Source organism: Coregonus lavaretus (assembly GCF_964263955.1).
Source record: "Coregonus lavaretus genome assembly, chromosome: 22".
In the NCBI taxonomy this organism is placed as follows: Eukaryota; Metazoa; Chordata; class Actinopteri; order Salmoniformes; family Salmonidae; genus Coregonus; species Coregonus lavaretus.
Genome location: NC_140009.1, coordinates 578,538 through 591,226, shown reverse-complemented (window position 1 = coordinate 591,226; position 12,689 = coordinate 578,538). Strand labels below are relative to the sequence as shown.

Sequence of the window (12,689 nt, the reverse complement as noted above, 5' to 3'; positions counted from 1 at the left end):
CAGACACACACACAGACACACAGACACAGACACACAGACACACAGACACACACACAGACACACACAGACACACACACGCACACACAGACACACACACACACAGACACACACACACACACACACAGTATCCCAGTAGTAAAGTGTGTCTGTGTGTGTGTGTGTGTGTGTGTGTGTGTGTGTGTGTGTCTGTGTGTAGGTGACCAGCACCACCGGGCAGTTCCGGAACCAGAGCAGGTCAACCCCAAGACTCTAGAACTACTTGTCAACGCCATCGCTATCAACAGTGCCTACACATCCAAGATCATGGTGCGGAGAGGGAGGGGCGGAGGAAGGGAAGAGACAGGGACAGACTGACACTAACACTGAGACTGACCGAGACAGAGACAAGAGACTGACACCAACACTGAGACTGACCGAGACAGAGACAAGAGACTGACACCAACACTGGGACTGACAGACAGAGACAAGAGACTGACACCAACACTGGGACTGACAGACGGAGACAAGAGACTGACACCAACACTGGGACTGACAGACAGAGACAAGAGACTGACACCAACAATGGGACTGACAGACAGAGACAAGAGACTGACACCAACACTGGGACTGACAGACAGAGACAAGAGACTGACACCAACACTGGGACTGACAGACAGAGACAAGAGACTGACACCAACACTGGGACTGACAGACAGAGACAAGAGACTGACACCAACACTGGGACTGACAGACAGAGACAAGAGACTGACACCAACACTGGGACTGACAGACAGAGACAAGAGACTGACACCAACACTGGGACTGACAGACAGAGACAAGAGACTGACACCAACACTGGGACTGACAGACAGAGTGTATTTGTTTGTCAATACTACTAATAAATGTTTACGTCCTCCCCCCAGCCTGCAGACCAGGAGGGGGGTCTAGCTAAACAGGTGGGGAACAAGACAGAGTGTGGCCTGCTGGGCTTCGTTCTGGACCTACAGCAAGACTACAGCGCCGTCCGAGACCGGGTTCCTGAGGAACAGCTATACAAGGTTAGTTTAAATGTACTTAACGTTATTATTCTCTAACAACTATTTAACGGTTATTTTATCAGGTATTCATGCTGAGACCAAGGTCCTTTATTTTATCAGGGAGTCATGCTGAGACCAAGGTCCTTTATTTGATCAGGGAGTCATGCTGAGACCAAGGTCTCTTTTAAAGATGACCCCTGAACTCCATAAATTACAGAAATACATACATCAATATATAATAAATACAAAATGCAAGTAGAAAGAAAAACACGGTCATAAAAAACAAACACATTCATCAGTAATAAGGTCCTCAATCAGCTTTCTGAATTGCCCTCGAGGCACCAGAACACAACTATACAAGGCAGGTTATTACATCCTTTTACTGTATATATACATTCTACTGTATAGATGGAGAGTGTTACAGTAGTCTAGATGGAGAGTTACAGTAGTCTAGATGGAGAGTTACAGTAGTCTGGATGGAGTGTTACAGTAGTCTAGATGGAGAGTTACAGTAGTCTGGATGGAGTGTTACAGTAGTCTAGATGGAGAGTGTTACAGTAGTCTGGATGGAGAGTGTTACAGTAGTCTGGATGGAGAGTGTTACAGTAGTCTGGATGGAGTGTTACAGTAGTCTAGATGGAGAGTGTTACAGTAGTCTGGATGGAGAGTGTTACAGTAGTCTGGATGGAGTGTTACAGTAGTCTAGATGGAGTGTTACAGTAGTCTAGATGGAGAGTGTTACAGTAGTCTAGATGGGGAGTGTTACAGTAGTCTAGATGGAGTGTTACAGTAGTCTAGATGGAGAGTGTTACAGTAGTCTAGATGGAGAGTGTTACAGTAGTCTAGATGGAGTGTTACAGTAGTCTAGATGGAGTGTTACAGTAGTCTAGATGGAGAGTGTTACAGTAGTCTGGATGGAGTGTTACAGTAGTCTAGATGGAGTGTTACAGTAGTCTAGATGGAGAGTGTTACAGTAGTCTAGATGGAGTGTTACAGTAGTCTAGATGGAGTGTTACAGTAGTCTAGATGGAGTGTTACAGTAGTCTAGATGGAGAGTGTTACAGTAGTCTGGATGGAGAGTGTTACAGTAGTCTGGATGGAGTGTTACAGTAGTCTAGATGGAGTGTTACAGTAGTCTAGATGGAGAGTGTTACAGTAGTCTAGATGGGGAGTGTTACAGTAGTCTAGATGGAGAGTTACAGTAGTCTAGATGGAGAGTTACAGTAGTCTAGATGGGGAGTGTTACAGTAGTCTGGATGGAGTGTTACAGTAGTCTAGATGGAGTGTTACAGTAGTCTAGATGGAGTGTTACAGTAGTCTAGATGGAGTGTTACAGTAGTCTAGATGGAGTGTTACAGTAGTCTAGATGGAGAGTGTTACAGTAGTCTGGATGGAGAGTGTTACAGTAGTCTAGATGGAGTGTTACAGTAGTCTAGATGGAGAGTGTTACAGTAGTCTAGATGGGGAGTGTTACAGTAGTCTAGATGGAGTGTTACAGTAGTCTAGATGGAGAGTGTTACAGTAGTCTAGATGGAGTGTTACAGTAGTCTAGATGGGGAGTGTTACAGTAGTCTAGATGGAGTGTTACAGTAGTCTAGATGGAGAGTGTTACAGTAGTCTAGATGGAGAGTGTTACAGTAGTCTAGATGGGGAGTGTTACAGTAGTCTAGATGGAGAGTGTTACAGTAGTCTAGATGGAGTGTTACAGTAGTCTAGATGGAGAGTGTTACAGTAGTCTAGATGGAGAGTGTTACAGTAGTCTAGATGGAGTGTTACAGTAGTCTAGATGGAGAGTGTTACAGTAGTCTAGATGGAGAGTGTTACAGTAGTCTGGATGGAGTGTTACAGTAGTCTAGATGGAGAGTGTTACAGTAGTCTGGATGGAGTGTTACAGTAGTCTAGATGGAGAGTTACAGTAGTCTAGATGGAGTGTTACAGTAGTCTAGATGGAGAGTGTTACAGTAGTCTAGATGGAGTGTTACAGTAGTCTAGATGGAGTGTTACAGTAGTCTAGATGGAGTGTTACAGTAGTCTAGATGGAGAGTGTTACAGTAGTCTAGATGGAGAGTGTTACAGTAGTCTAGATGGGGAGTGTTACAGTAGTCTAGATGGAGTGTTACAGTAGTCTAGATGGAGTGTTACAGTAGTCTAGATGGAGCGTTACAGTAGTCTAGATGGGGAGTGTTACAGTAGTCTAGATGGGGAGTGTTACAGTAGTCTAGATGGAGTGTTACTGTAGTCTAGATGGAGAGTGTTACAGTAGTCTAGATGGAGTGTTACAGTAGTCTGGATGGAGTGTTACAGTAGTCTAGATAGTGTTACAGTAGTCTAGATGGAGTGTTACAGTAGTCTAGATGGAGTGTTACAGTAGTCTAGATGGAGTGTTACAGTAGTCTAGATGGAGAGTGTTACAGTAGTCTGGATGGAGAGTTACAGTAGTCTAGATGGGGAGTGTTACAGTAGTCTAGATGGGGAGTGTTACAGTAGTCTGGATGGAGTGTTACTGTAGTCTAGATGGAGAGTGTTACAGTAGTCTGGATGGAGTGTTACAGTAGTCTAGATGGAGAGTGTTACAGTAGTCTGGATGGAGTGTTACAGTAGTCTAGATGGAGTGTTACTGTAGTCTAGATGGAGAGTGTTACAGTAGTCTGGATGGAGTGTTACAGTAGTCTAGATGGAGTGTTACTGTAGTCTAGATGGAGAGTGTTACAGTAGTCTGGATGGAGTGTTACAGTAGTCTAGATGGAGAGTGTTACAGTAGTCTAGATGGAGAGTGTTACAGTAGTCTAGATGGAGTGTTACTGTAGTCTAGATGGAGAGTGTTACAGTAGTCTAGATGGAGTGTTACAGTAGTCTGGATGGAGTGTTACAGTAGTCTAGATAGTGTTACAGTAGTCTAGATGGAGTGTTACAGTAGTCTAGATGGAGTGTTACAGTAGTCTAGATGGAGTGTTACAGTAGTCTAGATGGAGAGTGTTACAGTAGTCTAGATGGAGAGTTTTACAGTAGTCTAGATGGAGTGTTACAGTAGTCTAGATGGAGTGTTACAGTAGTCTGGATGGAGTGTTACAGTAGTCTAGATGGAGAGTTACAGTAGTCTAGATGGAGAGTTACAGTAGTCTAGATGGAGAGTGTTACAGTAGTCTAGATGGAGTGTTACAGTAGTCTAGATGGAGAGTGTTACAGTAGTCTAGATGGAGTGTTACAGTAGTCTAGATGGAGAGTTACAGTAGTCTAGATGGAGAGTGTTACAGTAGTCTAGATGGAGAGTGTTACAGTAGTCTGGATGGAGTGTTACAGTAGTCTAGATGGAGTGTTACAGTAGTCTAGATGGAGAGTTACAGTAGTCTAGATGGAGAGTGTTACAGTAGTCTAGATGGAGAGTGTTACAGTAGTCTAGATGGAGAGTGCTACAGTAGTCTATATGGAGAGTGTTACAGTAGTCTGGATGGAGTGTTACAGTAGTCTAGATGGAGTGTTACAGTAGTCTAGATGGAGTGTTACAGTAGTCTGGATGGAGTGTTACAGTAGTCTAGATGGAGAGTGTTACAGTAGTCTGGATGGAGTGTTACAGTAGTCTAGATGGAGTGTTACAGTAGTCTAGATGGAGAGTGTTACAGTAGTCTGGATGGAGTGTTACAGTAGTCTAGATAGTGTTACAGTAGTCTAGATGGAGTGTTACAGTAGTCTAGATGGAGTGTTACAGTAGTCTAGATGGAGTGTTACAGTAGTCTATATGGAGAGTGTTACAGTAGTCTAGATGGAGAGTGTTACAGTAGTCTATATGGAGAGTGTTACAGTAGTCTAGATGGGGAGTGTTACAGTAGTCTAGATGGAGAGTGTTACAGTAGTCTAGATGGAGTGTTACTGTAGTCTGGATGGAGTGTTACAGTAGTCTAGATGGAGAGTGTTACAGTAGTCTGGATAGTGTTACAGTAGTCTAGATGGAGAGTGTTACAGTAGTCTGGATGGAGTGTTACAGTAGTCTAGATAGTGTTACAGTAGTCTGGATGGAGTGTTACAGTAGTCTAGATGGAGTGTTACAGTAGTCTAGATGGAGAGTGTTACAGTAGTCTGGATGGAGTGTTACAGTAGTCTGGATGGAGTGTTACAGTAGTCTAGATGGAGTGTTACAGTAGTCTAGATGGAGTGTTACAGTAGTCTAGATGGAGAGTGTTACAGTAGTCTAGATGGAGAGTGTTACAGTAGTCTAGATGGAGTGTTACAGTAGTCTAGATGGAGTGTTACAGTAGTCTAGATGGAGTGTTACAGTAGTCTAGATGGAGTGTTACAGTAGTCTAGATGGAGTGTTACAGTAGTCTAGATGGAGTGTTACAGTAGTCTAGATGGAGAGTGTTACAGTAGTCTAGATGGAGTGTTACAGTAGTCTAGATGGAGAGTGTTACAGTAGTCTAGATGGAGTGTTACAGTAGTCTAGATGGGGAGTGTTACAGTAGTCTAGATGGAGTGTTACAGTAGTCTAGATGGAGTGTTACAGTAGTCTAGATGGAGAGTGTTACAGTAGTCTAGATGGAGTGTTACAGTAGTCTAGATGGAGTGTTACAGTAGTCTAGATGGAGTGTTACAGTAGTCTGGATGGAGTGTTACAGTAGTCTAGATGGAGAGTGTTACAGTAGTCTAGATGGAGTGTTACAGTAGTCTAGATGGAGTGTTACAGTAGTCTAGATGGAGTGTTACAGTAGTCTAGATGGAGAGTTACAGTAGTCTAGATGGAGAGTGTTACAGTAGTCTAGATGGAGTGTTACAGTAGTCTAGATGGAGAGTGTTACAGTAGTCTAGATGGAGTGTTACAGTAGTCTAGATGGAGAGTGTTACAGTAGTCTAGATGGAGAGTGTTACAGTAGTCTAGATGGAGAGTGTTACAGTAGTCTAGATGGAGAGTGTTACAGTAGTCTGGATGGAGTGTTACAGTAGTCTAGATGGAGAGTGTTACAGTAGTCTGGATGGAGTGTTACAGTAGTCTAGATGAGTGTTACAGTAGTCTAGATGGAGTGTTACAGTAGTCTAGATGGAGTGTTACAGTAGTCTAGATGGAGTGTTACAGTAGTCTAGATGGAGTGTTACAGTAGTCTAGATGGAGAGTGTTACAGTAGTCTAGGATGGAGTGTTACAGTAGTCTAGATGGAGTGTTACAGTAGTCTAGATGGAGAGTGTTACAGTAGTCTGGATGGAGTGTTACAGTAGTCTAGATGGAGTGTTACAGTAGTCTAGATGGAGTGTTACAGTAGTCTAGATGGAGAGTGTTACAGTAGTCTAGATGGAGTGTTACAGTAGTCTAGATGGAGTGTTACAGTAGTCTAGATGGAGAGTGTTACAGTAGTCTAGATGGAGTGTTACAGTAGTCTAGATGGAGTGTTACAGTAGTCTAGATGGAGTGTTACAGTAGTCTAGATGGAGTGTTACAGTAGTCTAGATGGAGAGTGTTACAGTAGTCTGGATGGAGTGTTACAGTAGTCTAGATGGAGTGTTACAGTAGTCTAGGATGGAGTGTTACAGTAGTCTAGATGGAGTGTTACAGTAGTCTAGATGGAGTGTTACAGTAGTCTAGATGGAGTGTTACAGTAGTCTAGATGGAGAGTGTTACAGTAGTCTAGATGGAGTGTTACAGTAGTCTAGATGGAGTGTTACAGTAGTCTAGATGGAGTGTTACAGTAGTCTAGATGGAGAGTGTTACAGTAGTCTAGATGGGAGTGTTACAGTAGTCTAGATGGAGTGTTACAGTAGTCTAGATGGAGAGTGTTACAGTAGTCTAGATGGAGAGTGTTACAGTAGTCTAGATGGAGTGTTACAGTAGTCTAGATGGAGTGTTACAGTAGTCTAGATGGAGTGTTACAGTAGTCTAGATGGAGAGTGTTACAGTAGTCTGGATGGAGTGTTACAGTAGTCTAGATGGAGTGTTACAGTAGTCTAGATGGAGAGTGTTACAGTAGTCTGGATGGAGTGTTACAGTAGTCTAGATGGAGTGTTACTGTAGTCTAGATGGAGAGTGTTACAGTAGTCTGGATGGAGTGTTACAGTAGTCTAGATGGAGTGTTACTGTAGTCTAGATGGAGAGTGTTACAGTAGTCTGGATGGAGTGTTACAGTAGTCTAGATGGAGAGTGTTACAGTAGTCTAGATGGAGAGTGTTACAGTAGTCTAGATGGAGTGTTACTGTAGTCTAGATGGAGAGTGTTACAGTAGTCTAGATGGAGTGTTACAGTAGTCTGGATGGAGTGTTACAGTAGTCTAGATAGTGTTACAGTAGTCTAGATGGAGTGTTACAGTAGTCTAGATGGAGTGTTACAGTAGTCTAGATGGAGAGTGTTACAGTAGTCTAGATGGAGAGTGTTACAGTAGTCTAGATGGAGTGTTACAGTAGTCTAGATGGAGTGTTACAGTAGTCTGGATGGAGTGTTACAGTAGTCTAGATGGAGAGTTACAGTAGTCTAGATGGAGAGTTACAGTAGTCTAGATGGAGAGTGTTACAGTAGTCTAGATGGAGTGTTACAGTAGTCTAGATGGAGAGTGTTACAGTAGTCTAGATGGAGTGTTACAGTAGTCTAGATGGAGAGTTACAGTAGTCTAGATGGAGAGTGTTACAGTAGTCTAGATGGAGAGTGTTACAGTAGTCTGGATGGAGTGTTACAGTAGTCTAGATGGAGTGTTACAGTAGTCTAGATGGAGAGTTACAGTAGTCTAGATGGAGAGTGTTACAGTAGTCTAGATGGAGAGTGTTACAGTAGTCTAGATGGAGAGTGTTACAGTAGTCTATATGGAGAGTGTTACAGTAGTCTGGATGGAGTGTTACAGTAGTCTAGATGGAGTGTTACAGTAGTCTAGATGGAGTGTTACAGTAGTCTGGATGGAGTGTTACAGTAGTCTAGATGGAGAGTGTTACAGTAGTCTGGATGGAGTGTTACAGTAGTCTAGATGGAGTGTTACAGTAGTCTAGATGGAGAGTGTTACAGTAGTCTGGATGGAGTGTTACAGTAGTCTAGATGGAGTGTTACAGTAGTCTAGATGGAGTGTTACAGTAGTCTAGATGGAGTGTTACAGTAGTCTATATGGAGAGTGTTACAGTAGTCTAGATGGAGAGTGTTACAGTAGTCTAGATGGAGAGTGTTACAGTAGTCTAGATGGAGTGTTACAGTAGTCTAGATGGAGAGTGTTACAGTAGTCTAGATGGAGTGTTACAGTAGTCTGGATGGAGTGTTACAGTAGTCTAGATGGAGAGTGTTACAGTAGTCTGGATAGTGTTACAGTAGTCTAGATGGAGAGTGTTACAGTAGTCTGGATGGAGTGTTACAGTAGTCTAGATAGTGTTACAGTAGTCTGGATGGAGTGTTACAGTAGTCTAGATGGAGTGTTACAGTAGTCTAGATGGAGAGTGTTACAGTAGTCTGGATGGAGTGTTACAGTAGTCTAGATGGAGTGTTACAGTAGTCTAGATGGAGTGTTACAGTAGTCTAGATGGAGTGTTACAGTAGTCTAGATGGAGAGTGTTACAGTAGTCTAGATGGAGAGTGTTACAGTAGTCTAGATGGAGTGTTACAGTAGTCTAGATGGAGTGTTACAGTAGTCTAGATGGAGTGTTACAGTAGTCTAGATGGAGTGTTACAGTAGTCTAGATGGAGTGTTACAGTAGTCTAGATGGAGTGTTACAGTAGTCTAGATGGAGTGTTACAGTAGTCTAGATGGAGAGTGTTACAGTAGTCTAGATGGAGTGTTACAGTAGTCTAGATGGAGAGTGTTACAGTAGTCTAGATGGAGTGTTACAGTAGTCTAGATGGGGAGTGTTACAGTAGTCTAGATGGAGTGTTACAGTAGTCTAGATGGAGTGTTACAGTAGTCTAGATGGAGAGTGTTACAGTAGTCTAGATGGAGTGTTACAGTAGTCTAGATGGAGTGTTACAGTAGTCTAGATGGAGTGTTACAGTAGTCTGGATGGAGTGTTACAGTAGTCTAGATGGAGAGTGTTACAGTAGTCTAGATGGAGTGTTACAGTAGTCTAGATGGAGTGTTACAGTAGTCTGGATGGAGTGTTACAGTAGTCTAGATGGAGAGTTACAGTAGTCTAGATGGAGAGTGTTACAGTAGTCTAGATGGAGTGTTACAGTAGTCTAGATGGAGAGTGTTACAGTAGTCTAGATGGAGTGTTACAGTAGTCTAGATGGAGAGTTACAGTAGTCTAGATGGAGAGTGTTACAGTAGTCTAGATGGAGAGTGTTACAGTAGTCTAGATGGAGAGTGTTACAGTAGTCTAGATGGAGAGTGTTACAGTAGTCTGGATGGAGTGTTACAGTAGTCTAGATGGAGAGTGTTACAGTAGTCTGGATGGAGTGTTACAGTAGTCTAGATAGTGTTACAGTAGTCTAGATGGAGTGTTACAGTAGTCTAGATGGAGTGTTACAGTAGTCTAGATGGAGTGTTACAGTAGTCTAGATGGAGTGTTACAGTAGTCTAGATGGAGAGTGTTACAGTAGTCTGGATGGAGTGTTACAGTAGTCTAGATGGAGTGTTACAGTAGTCTAGATGGAGAGTGTTACAGTAGTCTAGATGGGGAGTGTTACAGTAGTCTAGATGGAGTGTTACAGTAGTCTAGATGGAGAGTGTTACAGTAGTCTAGATGGAGAGTGTTACAGTAGTCTAGATGGAGTGTTACAGTAGTCTAGATGGAGTGTTACAGTAGTCTAGATGGAGAGTGTTACAGTAGTCTGGATGGAGTGTTACAGTAGTCTAGATGGAGAGTGTTACAGTAGTCTGGATGGAGAGTGTTACAGTAGTCTGGATGGAGTGTTACAGTAGTCTAGATGGAGTGTTACAGTAGTCTAGATGGAGAGTGTTACAGTAGTCTAGATGGGGAGTGTTACAGTAGTCTAGATGGAGAGTTACAGTAGTCTAGATGGGGAGTGTTACAGTAGTCTGGATGGAGTGTTACAGTAGTCTAGATGGAGTGTTACAGTAGTCTAGATGGAGTGTTACAGTAGTCTAGATGGAGTGTTACAGTAGTCTAGATGGAGTGTTACAGTAGTCTAGATGGAGAGTGTTACAGTAGTCTGGATGGAGAGTGTTACAGTAGTCTAGATGGAGTGTTACAGTAGTCTAGATGGAGAGTGTTACAGTAGTCTAGATGGGGAGTGTTACAGTAGTCTAGATGGAGTGTTACAGTAGTCTAGATGGAGAGTGTTACAGTAGTCTAGATGGAGTGTTACAGTAGTCTAGATGGGAGTGTTACAGTAGTCTAGATGGAGTGTTACAGTAGTCTAGATGGAGAGTGTTACAGTAGTCTAGATGGAGTGTTACAGTAGTCTAGATGGAGAGTGTTACAGTAGTCTAGATGGGAGTGTTACAGTAGTCTAGATGGAGTGTTACAGTAGTCTAGATGGAGAGTGTTACAGTAGTCTAGATGGAGTGTTACAGTAGTCTAGATGGAGTGTTACAGTAGTCTAGATGGAGTGTTACAGTAGTCTAGATGGAGTGTTACAGTAGTCTAGATGGAGAGTGTTACAGTAGTCTAGATGGAGTGTTACAGTAGTCTAGATGGAGTGTTACAGTAGTCTGGATGGAGTGTTACAGTAGTCTAGATGGAGAGTTACAGTAGTCTAGATGGAGAGTGTTACAGTAGTCTAGATGGAGTGTTACAGTAGTCTAGATGGAGAGTGTTACAGTAGTCTAGATGGAGTGTTACAGTAGTCTAGATGGAGAGTTACAGTAGTCTAGATGGAGAGTGTTACAGTAGTCTAGATGGAGAGTGTTACAGTAGTCTAGATGGAGAGTGTTACAGTAGTCTAGATGGAGAGTGTTACAGTAGTCTGGATGGAGTGTTACAGTAGTCTAGATGGAGAGTGTTACAGTAGTCTAGATGGAGTGTTACAGTAGTCTAGATGGAGTGTTACAGTAGTCTAGATGGAGTGTTACAGTAGTCTAGATGGAGTGTTACAGTAGTCTAGATGGAGTGTTACAGTAGTCTAGATGGAGTGTTACAGTAGTCTAGATGGAGAGTGTTACAGTAGTCTAGATGGAGTGTTACAGTAGTCTAGATGGAGTGTTACAGTAGTCTAGATGGAGAGTGTTACAGTAGTCTAGATGGGGAGTGTTACAGTAGTCTAGATGGAGTGTTACAGTAGTCTAGATGGAGAGTGTTACAGTAGTCTAGATGGAGAGTGTTACAGTAGTCTAGATGGAGTGTTACAGTAGTCTAGATGGAGTGTTACAGTAGTCTAGATGGAGAGTGTTACAGTAGTCTAGATGGAGTGTTACAGTAGTCTAGATGGAGAGTGTTACAGTAGTCTAGATGGAGAGTGTTACAGTAGTCTGGATGGAGTGTTACAGTAGTCTAGATGGAGTGTTACAGTAGTCTAGATGGAGAGTGTTACAGTAGTCTAGATGGGAGTGTTACAGTAGTCTAGATGGAGTGTTACAGTAGTCTAGATGGGAGTGTTACAGTAGTCTAGATGGAGTGTTACAGTAGTCTAGATGGAGTGTTACAGTAGTCTAGATGGAGTGTTACAGTAGTCTAGATGGAGTGTTACAGTAGTCTAGATGGAGTGTTACAGTAGTCTAGATGGAGAGTGTTACAGTAGTCTAGATGAGAGTGTTACAGTAGTCTAGATGGAGTGTTACAGTAGTCTAGATGGAGTGTTACAGTAGTCTAGATGGGAGTGTTACAGTAGTCTAGATGGAGTGTTACAGTAGTCTAGATGGAGTGTTACAGTAGTCTAGATGGGAGTGTTACAGTAGTCTAGATGGGAGTGTTACAGTAGTCTAGATGGAGTGTTACAGTAGTCTAGATGGAGAGTGTTACAGTAGTCTAGATGGAGAGTGTTACAGTAGTCTAGATGGAGAGTGTTACAGTAGTCTAGATGGAGTGTTACAGTAGTCTAGATGGAGTGTTACAGTAGTCTAGATGGAGAGTGTTACAGTAGTCTAGATGGAGAGTGTTACAGTAGTCTAGATGGAGTGTTACAGTAGTCTAGATGGAGAGTGTTACAGTAGTCTAGATGGAGAGTGTTACAGTAGTCTAGATGGAGTGTTACAGTAGTCTAGATGGAGAGTGTTACAGTAGTCTAGATGGAGTGTTACAGTAGTCTAGATGGAGAGTGTTACAGTAGTCTAGATGGAGAGTGTTACAGTAGTCTAGATGGAGTGTTACAGTAGTCTAGATGGAGAGTGTTACAGTAGTCTAGATGGAGAGTGTTACAGTAGTCTAGATGGAGTGTTACAGTAGTCTAGATGGAGAGTGTTACAGTAGTCTAGATGGAGTGTTACAGTAGTCTAGATGGAGTGTTACAGTAGTCTAGATGGAGTGTTACAGTAGTCTAGATGGAGTGTTACAGTAGTCTAGATGGAGTGTTACAGTAGTCTAGATGGAGTGTTACAGTAGTCTAGATGGAGTGTTACAGTAGTCTAGATGGAGAGTGTTACAGTAGTCTAGATGGAGAGTGTTACAGTAGTCTAGATGGGAGTGTTACAGTAGTCTAGATGGAGTGTTACAGTAGTCTAGATGGAGTGTTACAGTAGTCTAGATGGAGAGTGTTACAGTAGTCTAGATGGGAGTGTTACAGTAGTCTAGATGGGGAGTGTTACAGTAGTCTAGATGGAGTGTTACTGTAGTCTAGATGGAGAGTGTTACAGTAGTCTAGATGGAGTGTTACAGTAGTCTGGATGGAGT

General features: G+C 42.5%; 1 pseudogene across 1 annotated transcript in view; it reads left to right on the top strand.

The window, feature by feature from the left end:
- Nucleotides 1–12,689, top strand: part of LOC311149452 (plasma membrane calcium-transporting ATPase 3-like) — a 172,721-nt pseudogene that overhangs the window by 127,110 nt on the left and 32,922 nt on the right. Inside the window, exons 13-14 of the transcript in view lie at nt 197–306; nt 903–1,041. The product of the transcript in view is annotated as a plasma membrane calcium-transporting ATPase 3-like (transcript). The remainder of the gene's footprint in view (nt 1–196; nt 307–902; nt 1,042–12,689) is intronic.